Source organism: Mixophyes fleayi, chromosome 8, assembly GCF_038048845.1.
Source record: "Mixophyes fleayi isolate aMixFle1 chromosome 8, aMixFle1.hap1, whole genome shotgun sequence".
NCBI classification, from domain to species: domain Eukaryota; kingdom Metazoa; phylum Chordata; class Amphibia; order Anura; family Limnodynastidae; genus Mixophyes; species Mixophyes fleayi.
Genome location: NC_134409.1, coordinates 99,279,041 through 99,296,025, shown reverse-complemented (window position 1 = coordinate 99,296,025; position 16,985 = coordinate 99,279,041). Strand labels below are relative to the sequence as shown.

General features: G+C 42.8%; 1 protein-coding gene across 1 annotated transcript in view; it reads right to left on the bottom strand.

The window, feature by feature from the left end:
* Positions 1–16,985, bottom strand: part of LOC142100257 (uncharacterized) — a 160,559-nt gene that overhangs the window by 41,039 nt on the left and 102,535 nt on the right. The window lies entirely within an intron of this gene.

Here is a 16,985-nt window from a genome sequence, read left to right as displayed (position 1 = left end):
GTATTTGTTGCTATCCCTGCTGGTCTACCTACCTGTGCGCTGCACCTACTTGATTACCGCTTCCCCCTCCAGGGACTTCGCATCATGCCGGCCTCCAGCCGTTCAGGTATCTCTACACTCCTGTCTGACAGCCTGCTCCTGAACCACGGTATGCATACTTCTCATTGACTCTGCTGGTGTATTGCATATCTTGCTGGACTGGGTTGTTCTCCTCTGGAGCTTACTATCCGCTGAGACTATTGCCATCATTGACTGTGTTAACTTTTGCCCGGATAGTTCCTGTGACTTTGTATTATTGTGCAGTGCTGTTCAGTCATTACTATATTGTGCATGTCATCGTGGATCAAGTTCAGGGTGCCCGTGTATCCTCTGTATTGCAGTCTCTCCCCGTGCTCCTCCTCACATATATATTCAGTGGTACAACTTGCTAGAGGCAGACCACTGATCCCTGTTTCCTGTGTCACCTGTTCCAGTGTCCTCTCACATAGCAGTGGTACAACTTGCTAACGCAGACCACTGACTCCCCGGATACCTCCACCTGGATTCCATTCCTTCACCTAGACAGCGGTACAACTTGCTAAACGCAGACCGCTGACTCTCATCACCTCCTCGTTGCTGTTGGACATTCCTCCTCACTATAGCAGTGGTACAACTTGCTACCGCAGACCACTGACTACCCTCACGTTTCCTTTGTCCATTCAGTTCCTCGTGTACTACTACATATATATTACCAGTGCTGCTAGTCATAGACTTTCACGAGCATCTCTATCATCTGCTGTCTCCTGTTCCGTGATCACCCCGCTACCAGAGTACCATATTACCATCTATACTGCTCTGGTAAGCCCATCACCTGGTGATCCCTGGGTAAAGACTCCTAGTGCCCGTGACAGTAAGATCAGGCCTGACAGACCCAGATTCGGAACCTACAGCTAAAGAGATGCTGCAGCATCTGGTCACCCGTGTGGAGCAACAGGATGCTCGCCAACAGCTGTTACTTCAATGTTACCAGTCGTTAGCTTCCCAAGGAACATCTGGACAGACCGTTACAGCTAATGTTGAAGCTCCTGTGCTTTCCTCCGTTTCCCCAGTGCCATCCCAGGTGTCTACGGCTTCCACGCTTCACCTGCCTACTCCGTCAAAATATGATGGAGACCCCAAAACTTGTAGGGGGTTTCTCAACCAATGCTCAGTTCATTTTGAGCTCCAACCTCAAAATTTTTCTACCCATCGTTCCAGAGTGGCCTATCTTATTTCATTGTTTTCTGGACAAGCTCTGGCTTGGGCTTCCCCTCTGTGGGAGAGAAACGTTCCTGTATTACAAGATAGTGCCAAATTCATTTCTATGTTCCGAAGTGTATTCGATGAACCAGGTCGTGTGACCTCCGCTGCTTCCAGCATTCTCCGTTTACGTCAGGGTTCTCGTACAGTAGGCCAGTACGTCATTCAATTTAGGATATTAGCCTCTGAACTTCAGTGGAACACTGAAGCATTAATTGCCGCCTTCTGGCAGGGGCTCTCCGATAAAATTAAAGATGCACTGACTACCCAAGAGCTTCCTACGTCATTAGAAGATTTGATTTCTCTTTGCCATCATGTAGACATGAGGTTTCGTGAAAGGGAATCTGAGAAAACAACTTCAGTTAAAGCACCTCTTCGCTCAACCCCTCAATTTCGTCCAGCTTCATCTCCTGTGATCCCCATGGAGATAGGACGTTCCAAATTAACTTCAGAGGAGAGGAACCGAAGAGTAAAGAATAGACTTTGTATCTATTGTGCTGATTCCACACATATGCTCAGTTCTTGCCCTAAGAAATCGGGAAATGCCAGGCCCTAACTAGTTCTGGAGGGCTGAAGTTAGGGTCCCTGGAGTACTCTCCATCTTCTACAAAATTAAAAGTCTGCGCTTTTGATGTTACGATTTCCTTTGCTACCAAATCCTTTGAGTCTCAAGCACTGATTGATTCTGGAGCAGCAGGAAATTTCATTTCTAAATCCCTAGTGAATCAATGGTCCCTACCAGTGATTACTTTGAAAACACCGATTACTGTGACTGCTATAGATGGATCACGTCTCATCAATGGTCTCATCACCCAGAGTACGTCTCCAGTAACGCTTCAGATTGGTGTGCTACACCATGAAGAGATTTAGTTTTTAATTCTTCCTGTTACGACAAGTCCGATTGTCTTAGGCCTTCCATGGCTTCAATGTCATTCTCCCCAGATTGACTGGCGCACTCCTCAAGTTACGTCTTGGGGAGCTGAATGTCATCATCGTTGTCTTTCTCAAGTCATTCCTCTTAAAATACAGCAATCTTCCATCTCATCTTCCTCACCGGGACTTCCTCCTCAGTATGCTTCATTTGCCGATGTTTTTGATAAAGCTCAGTCTGAACGTCTTCCTCCTCATCGTTCATGGGATTGTCCGATCGATCTTCTACCTGGCAAGACTCCTCCTAGGGGTCGGGTGTATCCACTTTCGTTACCTGAAACTCAAGCTACATCTTATTACATCCAAGAGAATCTCCAGCGAGGGTTTATTCGACCTTCTACCTCTCCCGCTGGAGCCGGGTTCTTCTTCGTAAAAAAGAAGGATGGATCACTACGCCCCTGCATAGATTTTCATGGACTCAATGCCATTACTATTAAAAATCGGTATCCCATTCCGTTGATCACTGAGTTATTTGATCGCATCAAGGGAGCTCGGATCTTTACCAAGTTGGATCTTCGTGGTGCCTATAATTTAATTAGAATCCGGCCCGGTGACGATTGGAAGACAGCGTTCAACACCAGAGATGGGCATTATGAGTATCTAGTAATGCCTTTCGGGTTGTGTAATGCCCCCGCTGTTTTCCAGGGCTTCATTAATGAGATCTTTCGGGACTTGTTATATGTATGTGTCGTTGTCTACCTGGACGACATATTGATCTTTTCACAGGACCTGCCTTCTCATCACCAACATGTGGCAGAGGTCCTTTCCAGACTCCGGAAAAATTCATTATTCTGCAAACTAGAAAAATGTTCATTCGAGTTGCCCCAGATTCCATTTTTGGGGTATATTGTTTCCGGAGCTGGCCTACAAATGGATCCAGAAAAGGTGAATGCTGTATTACATTGGCCCCAGCCAACTACTCTTCGTGCTATCCAGCGTTTTTTAGGTTTTGCCAATTACTATAGACGCTTCATTCAAGACTTCTCGTCCATTGCATCTCCTATTGTGGCCCTGACTCGTAAAGGGGCCAATACTAAGCAATGGTCATCCGAGGCTCTCCAAGCCTTTCAATTTCTTAAAGAGTCCTTCTCCTCTGCTCCCATTCTTCGACAGCCTGATGTGACACTTCCCTTCTTCCTAGAAGTAGATGCCTCTAATGTTGGCTTAGGAGCCATTCTCTCCCAACGATCGGAGCAACAAAAATTCCATCCTTGTGCCTTTTACTCTCGGGGTCTCCTGCCTGCGGAGAGAAATTACACTATCGGGGACAAGGAGTTGCTGGCTATCAAAGTAGCATTAGAGGAGTGGAGATACTTGTTGGAAGGAGCTCGTCACCCTGTGACGATTTTCACGGATCATAAGAACTTGTCATACCTACAGTCTGCCCAATGCTTGAATCCTCGTCAAGCAAGATGGTCTCTTTTCTTTTCTCGTTTCGAATTAATCATAACCTTCAAACCAGCTGCCAAGAACAAGAAAGCTGACGCTCTATCCCGAGCTTTTGTGACGTCCTCTGACGTTGAAGAGGTTCCCAACCATTCTATACTAGACCCCAAATGTATCTCGCTGGCTGCTTCTTCCACTAAAGTGCTACCATTTGGGAAGACCCTCGTGCCTCCTACTCTTAGGAGGAAAATCATTTCGTGGTTCCATTCTTCTCGTTTTTCTGGACATGCTGGTGAACGCAAGACCTTTGAGATTCTCTCTCGAAGTTACTGGTGGCCCTCGATGAGGAGAGACGTCAAAGAGTTTGTAGCTGCTTGTGAATTGTGTTCTCAGTTTAAATCCTCCCACAGAACTCCAGCGGGGTTGCTTCAACCACTACCCATTCCGTCCAAGCCCTGGACCCATATTAGTATGGACTTTGTTACTGATCTTCCGCCTAGTAAAAATTGTAATACTATTTGGGTAGTGGTAGACAGATTTTCGAAGATGGCTCATTTTGTCCCTTTGTCTGGTTTGCCTTCCTCGTTTACTCTGGCTGAACACTTCGTCAAGGAAATCTTTCGTATTCATGGATGTCCGTCTGAGATTGTGTCAGATAGAGGAGTACAATTCGTTTCCAGATTCTGGCGGGCCCTTTGTAAAACCTTGGGCATACGATTAGCACTCTCATCTTCCTACCATCCTCAATCAAACGGACAAACTGAACGGGTCAATCAAGATCTCGAGACCTTTATAAGGATGTTCTCATCAGCCAATCAAGACAACTGGGTGGAATTGCTTCCTTGGGCTGAATTCGCTCATAACAACATGTACCATGAGTCATCTTCCAAAACTCCATTCTTTGTGGTTTACGGTCACCATCCGTCTTTTCCGGAATTTCCTGCCCTCCCTCCCACCCAAGTTCCTGCTGTAGAGACTGTTTGTCAGACCTTCAAAAATATTTGGTCTCAGGTCAAAACCTGTTTAAAGAAGACATGTGCCAAATATAAGTCTTTCGCAGATAAGAAGAGGCGGGCTATTCCACCACTGAAAATTGGAGATCGTGTCTGGTTATCTACCAAAAATATTCGTTTGAAGGTCCCATCTATGAAATTCGCTCCCCGTTTTATTGGTCCATATAGGATCATTCAAGTGATAAATCCAGTTTGTTTCAAACTTCTACTTCCTAAGAACCTTCGTATTTCCAACGCCTTCCATGTGTCCTTGCTCAAACCTCTCATCATCAACCGTTTCTCGGCTCCTCCTTCAGCACCTCAGCCAGTTCAAGTTCATCAGGAGGAAGATTTCGAGATTACTCATGTATTGGACGCAAAAATTTCGCGAGGAGTTCTTAGTTTCCTCGTTCATTGGAAGGGCTTTGGTCCTGAGGAGCGTTCATGGATCAAAGCTGAAGATCTCAACGCTCCAGCTCTTCTTAAGAAGTTTTATTCCAAAAATCCGGACAAGCCCGGTTCCAGGTGTTCTGTGCCCACCTTTAAAAGGGGGGGTACTGTCACTCACCAGCCTGTGAGTGCTTCTTCCCGTGTATTTAGGAACCGTGGCCGTCCACCATCCTGAGGGTCTGCGCATGCGCAGCCCTTTCAAACCTTCAGTACCTGTCCCTTTAGTTAATTGGCTGATCAGGCAACACTCCCTATTTAAAGCACCTGAGTTCCATACCTCGTGGCCTGATCTAGGAGTCTCATTCCCCATAAGCCTCTGAAGGTGTTCCTGTGTTTCCTCGTGTATTCAGCGCTGCTGATTCCTGTGGTTTCCAGACCACTTCAACTCTCCTGTGGTTTCCAGACCACTTCAACTCTCCTGTGTTTCATCGTGACTGTTTAGCTGATTCCTATCCGCTGCCTCCGTGCACTACAGTCTTCAGCTCACTTCAACTCTCCTGTGTTTCATCGTGACTGTTTAGCTGATTCCTATCTGCTGCCTCCGTGCACTACAGTCTTCAGCTCACTTCAACTCTCCTGTGTTTTCATCGTGACTGTTTAGCTGATTCCTATCCGCTGCCTCCGTGCACTACAGTCTTCAGCTCACCTCAACTCTCCTGTGTTTCCTCGAGACTGCACCAGCTGATTCCTATCCGCTGCTCTCCGTGCTCAACAGTTCCAGCTCAGCTCTACTCTCCCGTGTTTCATCGTGACTGCACCTGCTGATTTCTACCCGCTACCTCCGTGTACCTGCAGAGTCCTGCTGGCTGCTACTCCTCAGTTCTACTGGTGTCTGCAGCAGCTGATCCGCTCACCGTGCTTCTCAGTGTTCCTGCCGGTGTCTACTCACCAGTCTGCATCGGATCTACGCCTCGCTGCTTTCATCTCGTCTAGACCATCGCCACTCTTCAGGGTTCTCCAGGAGTCCAGTTCTACATACTACTGCTTCCTGAGTATTTGTTGCTATCCCTGCTGGTCTACCTACCTGTGCGCTGCCCCTACTTGATTACCGCTTCACCCTCCAGGGACTTCGCATCCTGCCGGCCTCCAGCCGTTCAGGTATCTCTGCACTCCTGTCTGACAGCCTGCTCCTGAACCACGGTATGCATACTTCTCATTGACTGTGCTGGTGTATTGCATATCTTGCTGGACTGAGTTGTTCTCCTCTGGAGCTTACTATCCGCTGAGACTATTGCCATCATTGACTGTGTTAACTTTTGCCCGGATAGTTCCTGTGACTTTGTATTATTGTGCAGTGCTGTTCAGTCATTACTATATTGTGCATGTCATCGTGGATCAAGTTCAGGGTGCCCGTGTATCCTCTGTATTGCAGTCTCTCCCCGTGCTCCTCCTCACATATAAATTCAGTGGTACAACTTGCTAGAGGCAGACCACTGATCCCTGTTTCCTGTGTCATCTGTTCCAGTGTCCTCTCACATAGCAGTGGTACAACTTGCTAACGCAGACCACTGACTCCCCGGATACCTCCACCTGGATTCCATTCCTTCACCTAGACAGCGGTACAACTTGCTAAACGCAGACCGCTGACTCTCATCACCTCCTCGTTGCTGTTGGACATTCCTCCTCACTATAGCAGTGGTACAACTTGCTACCGCAGACCACTGACTACCCTCACATTTCCTTTGTCCATTCAGTTCCTCGTGTACTACTACATATATATTACCAGTGCTGCTAGTCATAGACTTTCACGAGCATCTCTATCATCTGCTGTCTCCTGTTCCGTGATCACCCCGCTACCAGAGTACCATATTACCATCTATACTGCTCTGGTAAGCCCATCACCTGGTGATCCCTGGGTAAAGACTCCTAGTGTCCATGACACATGAGAAACCTTGCTGAACGAATAGGGCCTTCCTTAGGCAGTACACTGACCATCTCTAGCGTATGCTTAGCACCCATGTTGAACAATATACCTTCTACCCGGAACACAGACACACCGCAATGCTCTGTTCCTTCCGGCCAAATGTGAAATACAGACACACCACAATGCTCTGTTCTTTCCACCCAATAATTTCAACTCTGTTGCTATACTCACCGCTAGAGATCTATAATGCTCGGTGAACGTATTTCCTTTAGCCGCATTCACTCGCTTTTCTCGCACCCGGCGAGGATCCCTAATACAGAAATATCACTGTGGGCCCCAAGGGCTATCAGCTCCTCGATACCCTGGCTCAACCACAAAATCTGCTGAGTTTATTATTGCTGGGAGCGCAAGTTAATACAATCAACCTGCCTTTCCAGTATAATTCCTCCTAGCTGCTTCACCAATTCGCACTAACGGTGCGGTTGGATCGCACTGCCTACCAATACTAATTATTAGCAAGCCTTGCGATCTATTGGTAGCGCTTTTTGCGAAAAACACGTTTTCGCATTCGGTATACCTGCCCTGTATACCGTCCTTCAGTTGGGCAATCCGCCTCGTCAGACAGCAACTGAGAACCAACGAATAATAAACAGTGTATCTACGTTACAACATCACACACTATACACCTTTTCTGCGCAGAAAATAAAAAGTTCCCAACAATAGTAATAATGTCTCAGAGGCTTTCACAAGTAATTATACTATGCATGTATAATAACTATCAAAACGATTGTTTAACCACGTGGCAAATCTACCAGAAGTTCGCGTACGCACAGCAGGAAATACACATACGCAAAGCAATGCAATACAGTTAAAACGCACACTGACAGTAAAAAGAAACAGTTTTCTCTTTTGTCCCTAGGTTCTAGTTAGCGTGCCCTAGATAATGCGAAATGGACATTCGGTTTCACAACAAAGAGTAAAATTCAGGTTTTGAACACCATGCGTTCTTACCCGTTTATGACGCGTCTCCACCCTTTGTTGAGGAACCGAAATCCGTTGGTCTTGCGTATCGTCGGCAACGAAACCTCCAAAGCTCATGAGCCCCCAAATTGTTATGTGCGTATGTATGGTAAAAGACCAATTACTGTTGCTGCCACGTGTAGTGGATGCGTACGCCCTTTCACGCCGTAGCGTGCTCTTGTACGTAGATGCGTACCGTGCGCATCTTTTAAGACAAAGACACCCAAGTTTGCTAGACTTTAATTGAAATGACTTTATACAATTTGCTGACTTCGACAGATTGATAGAAATTTATAGAGATGAAGGCTAACATGGAGGGAGCTTTACCATCCTATACACCTCTGGTCTCCTATTCTGCACCATCAGATTCATTGGAACCCATGCAGTTAGGAGCTTGCCGTCTCTACCCTGAGGAAAGATCAAGACAAAGCTCCTTGGGTTTCTGCCTGTACTGTGGCAACAAGGGTCATCTTCTTATCTCCTGCCATAACAAGGAGGGAAAAAAATCAGGTTTAGGCGTTGAGGAAGAGGTGCACCTAAGTCTTCAGATAGATTCTTCTAAGAATTCTGTTTTGATTCCTGCTCTGAATGGCGTTAATTCCACCTCTGCCTCTGCTTTCTTAGATAGCGGTGCTGCCGGTAATTTCCTTGATGTGGAATTTGCCCAGACTTTTTTTATTTCCTTGGTAGAGCTTGAGTCAAGTATCAATATCTGCTGGTTGGATGGAAACGCCTTGACTGGAGGCAGGATCATCTCCAGGATTCTGCTTCTCCAACGTAGGGTGGGCACCCTCCATTCCGAAACCCTCTCTTTTCTACCTGATCTTATGCCTTTCTGTCCCCTTGATACTGGGCCATCCCTGGCTTGAGTACCCCAATCCTCTTGATTGGTGGTTGGCACTATTTAAGGCAGGAAGGGCTTAGCCTCCCTGATGGTTATAGCTTCTGTTACCGCCTTTGCTGACCTGCTCCAGATTTCCTGTGACCGTTTCTGACTGATATCTGTTGTGATTTTGGCTTGCTTTGGACTCTGATTCTCTGCTAGCTGCACCTGACCTCTGCCTGACTCTTGAATTCTCCTTGCTTGCAACCTGCCCTGACCCTTGCCCTACCCCTGTTATTTCTGTTTGCTGCAGACCTTTGGACTGTTGCTGGAATTTTTCCCTCATATTCCAGTTACTTCTCCTACCTCCTCCACTATAGTATCTGTCCGTAAACTCCTACTATGCAAGAGATTAAGACCTGGGTGCATCTAAGTACCTGTAAGCATAATAAGCTCTATGGGAAAGTCAGCTGCTATAGGCAAAGTTGTTCTATTCACACAGTTGTTCAATGTTTCTACCTAATCTTTTGTACAGCTTAGTTTTATGGCTACTCTATATGCAAGGACAATCTGCTGCAGGATACACAATGAATCAAACAGTCAAATACAAGCATACATTTAAATGTATACATATAGAATCTAGTTTATTTGACTATATTCTAAACTACATTTACTATTTCATCTACTTCTTACTAAATATATATATATATATATATATATATATATATATATATATAATAATTTTTATTTAAACAATTACCCTTACTTCTACTATCTAATAAATTATTTTATGAAACAATTCCCCATATGGTAACAGTTGCCCCCTTATGGCCATGAGAATCATTGGAGGTGACCACACACATTAAGATAATAATTGTTTATATCTAGCATCTATCAATTTTTCTAACCTAGTATGTTCCTGCTTCATGAGATGTTTAAGCCATTCCATCAGTGACATCAAAATGATTAGCAAAATTGTTTGTCCAATGAACAAGCCCTTTAAATCATTTTCAAGCAATGAGTTTGTCATTGTGATTTCAAAATCTCCATCATGTAGCAGTTCATTTAATGCTGTATCTGCCTTCTCAACCATGTTATTAATTTGAACTATGTGTGTGTCTTTCCGATATAAGAGTTTCTGTTAATTTAGGGTTAAAGGATCTATGTGTATGCTGAACACAGGTATATATTCTTCAAGGTTAGAAATAGCTGGTTCACTCTCTATATTTTGTGCTCTTCATAAATAAGAATTGGGTTAATAACATTCTGACCATTGGTTGTGTTCTCATGTGGAGTGAAGCAGAAATTTGGGTTCGACACTGGACACAACCTTTCCCCATACAAGAACTCCCCATATTTAGTGACTATGCAGTACAGTCCATTCATGTTGTACGAAACCTTCACCACTGGAGTCCACCATTTTGTTATTTGTATTGAGCATACAATGTCTTTGGCTGCATAGCTAGATGATGTATTTAGCTTTGCATTCTATCCGGTTGTTCCCACAGCTTCAGTGTGAATGTTGTTTAAATCATTTGTGTCCATGAACAAGAGGTTTGGGGTTACTTGATTCAAGGACGCAGATTGGTGTCTCAATTTCAAAAATGTTACAGCAGCACAAGTACTGATTTCCCTTGACTGTCTGTACAGCATGCGGTGTGTAGTACTTTACAGATGCCATCGACTCTGACCAGCAGCTTTGGTATGTCCAACTGTTCTTTATAAATGTCTTTTTCCAAGTATCCAATGGAGTAGACTGTAGACAGTTTGTCAAAGAAAGACTTGCTTGGATTAAACACAGGTAGAGAAATGGTAAAATAAACATACAGGATATCATTGACTGCACAGGGTTTCTGTTTATTGTGGCAATGGGGTAAATCTCCAGTGGGCAGCATATCTGTTTAGAATACTGTGGTCAGAGTAGACTGAGGCTAGTGGGGGTGCAGCTATGATTATATATATACAGTCAGTGTTACAGAGTGAACAATAGAAATGACATGGCTTGCTTCTATAGGTCCAGACTTCAGATGGGTCCAGGGTAAACAGGTCATAGGCTGGTTCAATCTAAGGAATCCAGAGGTGGGGGTCATCTCTCCAGGGGATGAGCTCTGTTCTTCCCGCCTGAATCTCCAGTTACAATTAGTCTATTAGCATTTTATGGTCAGTATCATATTAAAGGTTTATTCCCTAACATCAATAACTAGAGTATGCAATGTGCGATGTCTTCGCCGAATGAACCGGACAGCTGCTGGTGAATAGGGGTTGAATATGATACTAGACATGACACCTTTCTTATAACCTGAACCTTAAATAACACTGAAGTGTACATATAATAATATTATATAAACTAATAATAAACTAAATACTATCTGCTCATAAATGACTGTGTAACGGAACCAATATGAATATGAATTACATAAATAACTAAATGATGTAATGCGAGTGTATACGTGCGTATTTTACCTTACGGTCGCCGTATGCCACGTGTAGCATGGCATACTGAGTGCAATCGACCAATAAAACAATATTAACCAATATACTTTCGTTCATCCAATTATACGACTTCGACACAATCTTTTGCTAGAGGAAGCAAATATGACAGCAGTCACCCAGTCGCCAAGTGGATCACACACCATGGCTACTATGCTAGTGTTAGATCTGTGTCCAATATCCACAATAAACGCAGCTGGTTTTTCACAGTTAATTGATGTTTTGTGTCCCTGTTACAAAATTTCATTGTGACACCATTTTTCCTGTAAAGCTATTCCACAACTATACCAAAAAGTTTGTAAAAATGCAGTAATTGCACTCAAAAATGCCATTCTGCCCACTGTACACTTAACCACAGATATGTGGAAGTGGGCAAACCAAAGATTATATGACTATATTACTACGTTCACTAGCAGGAACAGCAGCAGCATGTACTTTGCAATGAACTTTCCTAAGTGAAGCAGGGATGACGCAGGGGGCAGACCACAACAGTTTGACATCTGGGCTGGTTTGAAAGATTTTACCAAAAGATGTGTGACCTTGCCCATAACTCCATCCAATCCTACTATTAACATGAAAAGGATGGTGGAGGGTTATTTTCAAGAGTTAATTAATATGGAAATGTCAGACAGTCCCTTTCTATACTGGGAAGAAAAACAAGCCATATGGAAACCCATGTACAAACTTGCTTTGCAATACCTAAGCTGCCCACCCTCCAGTGTGTACAGTCTGTGAGTATTTAGCACAGCCGGGAACCTTGACAGTGATCGACGAAGGAGGTTACTTCTGAAAAATGTGGAAAAGATGATGTTCATCAAAATGAACTACATCTTCCATGGGGAAGGCCTTTACCATCAAAGACATCCAAGTACTGACAGTTCTCTAATGGCGGATTTCAGCGGAGATGAATTAATAGTCTGTGATGATGATGTACACACTGATGAGGGTGAGGATGATGCTGAAGATGATGACGACAACATCTTTTTAAAACTTTCACTATAAGTGTAGGATGTAATCTACCCCCAAACAGAAAAGGGACTTGGAGCATTTATATTTAACGTAAAGTCTTTAAAGGCTGCTGTTTTGTCACTTTCACTATAAGTGTAGGGTGTCATACACAGACAGACACCAAACTGCCTTTGGCCATTTCTATTTAATTGTACAGTCTTTGCAGGCTGTTTTTTTTCTATTTAACTACAAGTGGAGGGTGTCATATACAGACAGACACCAAACTGCCTTTGGCCATTTCTATTTTATTGTACAGTCTATGCAGGCTGCTTCTTCTTCTATTTCAATTTTAATCTCTGGGAATCATGAAGACCCAAACAGAACATCTGCTTTGGGCATTTCTATTTTATTGTACAGTCTATGTAGGCTGCTTCTTCTTCTATTTCAATTTTAATCTTTGGGAATCATCTAGACCCAAACAGAACCTCTACAATGGGCATTTCTATTTTATTGTACAGTCTATGCAGGCTGTTGCTTCTTCTATTTCAATTTTAATCTCTGGGAATCATCTAGACCCAAACAGAACCTCTGCAATGGGCATTTCTATTTATAAAATAGTCTTTGCAGGCTGCTCCTTTTTCTATCTAACTATAAGTGTAGGGTGTAATATACACCCAAAGACGATGGCTACATTGCCAATAGGCAAAGATGGAGAGGAAGACAAGCAGGCTTGTCTGTAGAATTTGCAGGCAAGTGTTACATTACATTGAATAAATATGAATTTCTATAGCTCTTTTTACACCATTGGTTGCCATCCTGGATTGGTGTGTGTAGCTGTAGAACAAAGGACGGCCTACCAGGGATTAAACTGTATTTTTCATAATTTGCACTAATAAGGTTTGGGTGTACGCTAGAGCCAAACAGAAAAGATGCTTTGGGCATTTCTATTGATCGTACAGTGTTTGCAGGCTGCTTTTTTTCTATTTAACTATAACTGTAGGGTGTAATATACAGACAGACACCAAACTGCCATTTTTGCTATGGATTTCGATCGCTCTTTTTAGTGCGTTGTCTGGCACCCTGGATTGGTGTGTGTTTGATAAAAGTACACATCTCGATGGGGGGAGCACTCGTTGACATTCATTAGCTGTAGAATTACCTCACTTATCCAAGAAACAGGTGGAGCACTAAATTATGTTATTTTAGCCCCCCAAAATTAAATTTTTTAACAAATTGCAAAACAAAACCAAAACACGCAAGGGCAGTTTTGCCAAAACCAAAGCCAAAACCAAAACACAAAGGTAATCCAGATCCAAAACCAAAACCAAAACACGGGGGTCAGTGACCATCTCTAGAAATTACTAACTGACACATTTTGAAAGATCCACAATGAAAAACCTGCACTGTTGGAGTTGGGAAACATTGCCCTAGACAAACCGCATGTCATCACTACACTGGGCTGACCAATCAGTTTGTGCTACTTTTATTTAAATGAATGTGGGCACAAAGTTCTTGATTTAGTATACACTATAAATGACTATGACTTGCAGCTTACTATATGGAGACATTTTTAACGTGGCTGTGCCGGAAGACAAATAATCAAAACAGAAAAAACTGTCCGGACGCATGGATATTTGCATGTACCTATGAAGTTTGGGAATTTATCACACTAACTTCAGGATACGTGAGTACTCACGCTACGGTTTTTTATATTTTTTTTTTTATATATTTTTACATTTTTAATCTTTTGAACATTGCTATTGATTTTTATATCAACATACACTATTTTTCTGACAGTTTTTCGGGAAATTTTTCATTGGATTCATTGTTATGAATCAATATCAAAATGGTGGTTATACCATTATCAATACATTTCAATTTTAGAATAAAAATAAAAATAATTGAATACATCTTTTTATATTCTCCTTGATTTATGGTCATTCTTTGAATGCATTGTGTGGCGCCAGAGATACATATAGGACACTCTATTAAATATAATCTTAGTAGTTTGGATATTAGCTACTTATCTCTAGCATTGCAACGTATGACATCTATGATAAATATGTTGTAATGTAAGGCAGCCCCTACTGCACGCAGAAGGAAAGCGCTTCTTTTTCTACTATACTGTATTTCTACGTGATATCATTATTGACTGAAAAGAGTAATTGGAAGGTACTCCATATAGATATTATATTGAATGCTCATATCATCATATAGTTGGTGTGAAATGTATCGCTGACAATGGTCTCAATTGCATATATGAAATAAACTAAAAGAAACAAATTCTCTTATTGAAGGGTTATGTGTAATATTAATACAGTACTAGAAACACTAATTAAATGACTTAATGACTTTTTTTGGACATTTGTTGATTGATCTTATTGCACCAATTTCTATGGTGGTAAATGTACTGTTTATCTTTCATTATTTACCAGCTTGTGTGACCTTTTATTTATTAAATCTTTGTTTATTTTATTGTTTGCTTTTATGTCAATCACATTTTTAATTGCATTTGAATGTTTCACTACTAGTGGTAATTGAGCGCAATACCTTTTACTATACATTCATGTGGATGTTACCTTGACACTAGAGATGAGCGCACTCGGATTTCCTGAATCCGAGCCCACCCGAACGTTGCCGATCCGAGTCGGAAACGAGACAGATCCGGGTATTGGCGCCAAATTCAAATCTGAAACTGAGGCTCTGACTCATAATCCCGTTGTCGGATCTCGCGATACTCGGATCCTATAAATTCCCCGCTAGTCGCCGCCATCTTCACTCGGGCATTGATCAGGGTAGAGGGAGGGTGTGTTAGGTGGTCCTCTGTCCTGGTAGATCTCGTGCTGTGCTGTTTAGTTCTGTGCTGTGCTGTTTAGTTCTGTGCTGTGCTGTGCTGTGTTCTGCAGTATCAGTCCAGTGGTGCTGTGTGCTGTGCTCTGTCCTTCTGAGGTCAGTGGTGCTGCTAGGTCCTGTGCTGTGTCCTGTTCAGTCCAGTGGTGCTGTGTCCTGTGCTCTGTGCTTCTAAGGGCATAGTTATTTCCCCAATATTCCCCTGTGTTTAAAAAAATAAAAAAAAGTTATTTAAAAAAATACCAAAAACTAATTTAATTTTTTTTAATTACCACAAAATTTGCACAACCAATCCTGCAGTATAAGCCCATTGGTACTGCAATATTACCAAGTTCACACATTCAGCAGTAAAAGTCCAGTGGTACTGCAATATTACAAAGTTCACACATTCTGCAGTATCAGTCCAGTGGTGCTGTGTCCTGTGCTCTGTCCTGCTGAGTTCCGTAGTGCTGCTGGGTCCTGTGCCGTGTCCTGTTCAGTCCAGTGGTGCTGTGTCCTGTGCTCTGTGCTTCTAAGGGCATAGTTATTTCCCCATTATTCCCAAGTTTTTAAAAAATAAAAAAAAAATAAAAAAAAATTAAAAATTAAAAATTAAAAAAAAAAAATATATAATTATAACCAAATTTGCAAAACCAATCCAGCAGTATAAGTCCATTGGTACTGCAATATTACAAAGTTCACACATTCAGCAGTAAAAGTCCAGTGGTTCTGCAATATTACAAAGTTCACACATTCTGCAGTATCAGTCCAGTGGTGCTGTGTCCTGTGCTCTCTCCTGCTGAGTTCAGTAGTGCTGCTGGGTCCTGTTCAGTCCAGTGGTGCTGTGTCCTGTGCTCTGTGCTTCTAAGGGCATAGTTATTTCCCCATTATTCCCAAGTTTTTAAAAAATAAAAAAAAAGTTATAAAAAAAATTAAAATAAAAAATTAAAAAAAAAAATAATTATAACCAAATTTGCAAAGCCAATCCAGCAGTATAAGTCCATTGGTACTGCAATATTACCAAGTTCACACATTCAGCAGTAAAAGTCCAGTGGTACTGCTATTACAAAGTTCACTGATTCAGCAGTATAAGTCCAGTGCTACTCTCCTGTGCCGCATATAATTTTTAAAGGCTTTGCCGAGTGTGTGTGGCTTAGGGGTACGCTCTCTTGTGCTACATATAATGGAAAACCAAAATTTGGAGGATAAAGTAGGGAAAGATCAAGACCCACTTCCTCCTAATGCTGAAGCTGCTGCCACTAGTCATGACATAGACGATGAAATGCCATCAACGTCGTCTGGCAAGCCCGATGCCCAATCTCCTAGTACAGGGCATGTAAAATCCAAAAGCCCAAGTTCTCAAAAAATAGCAAAAAGAGAAACTTAAAATCATCTGAGGAGAAACGTAAAGTTGGCAATATGCCATTTACGACACGTACTGGCAAGGAACGGCTTAGGCCCTGGCCCGTGTTCATGACTAGTGGTCCAGCTTCACCCAAGGATCTAAGCCCTCCTCCCCCCCCCTACAAAAAATTTAAGAGAGTTATGCTGTCAGCAACAACAACAAAACAGCAAAGAACTCTGCCTTCTAAACAGATGACATCACAAATCCCCAAGGCGAGTCCAAGGGTGTTGTTGGTTGTGAACCCTGACCTTCCCATCACTGTACGGGAAGAGGTGATTCCATCCAGCATTTGCAGCACGCCCTCTGCATTTGCTGGAAGGATCACCCACAGTCCAGTTACAGATTTGGCTAATGAAGGTGTGAATGTTGTACACTGGGAGGAGGATATTGATGTAGCTGGCGCTGAGGAGGATGTTGATGATTATGATGCAGACAGATACCAAATTGCCTTTCTCAATTTCTATTTATATTCTAGATTATATAACGGCTGAAAAGTTTCCTGTTTTACTCCTAGTGGAGAGGGGATCTGATGCAGACAGATACCAAACTGCCTTTGTCCATTTCTTTGTA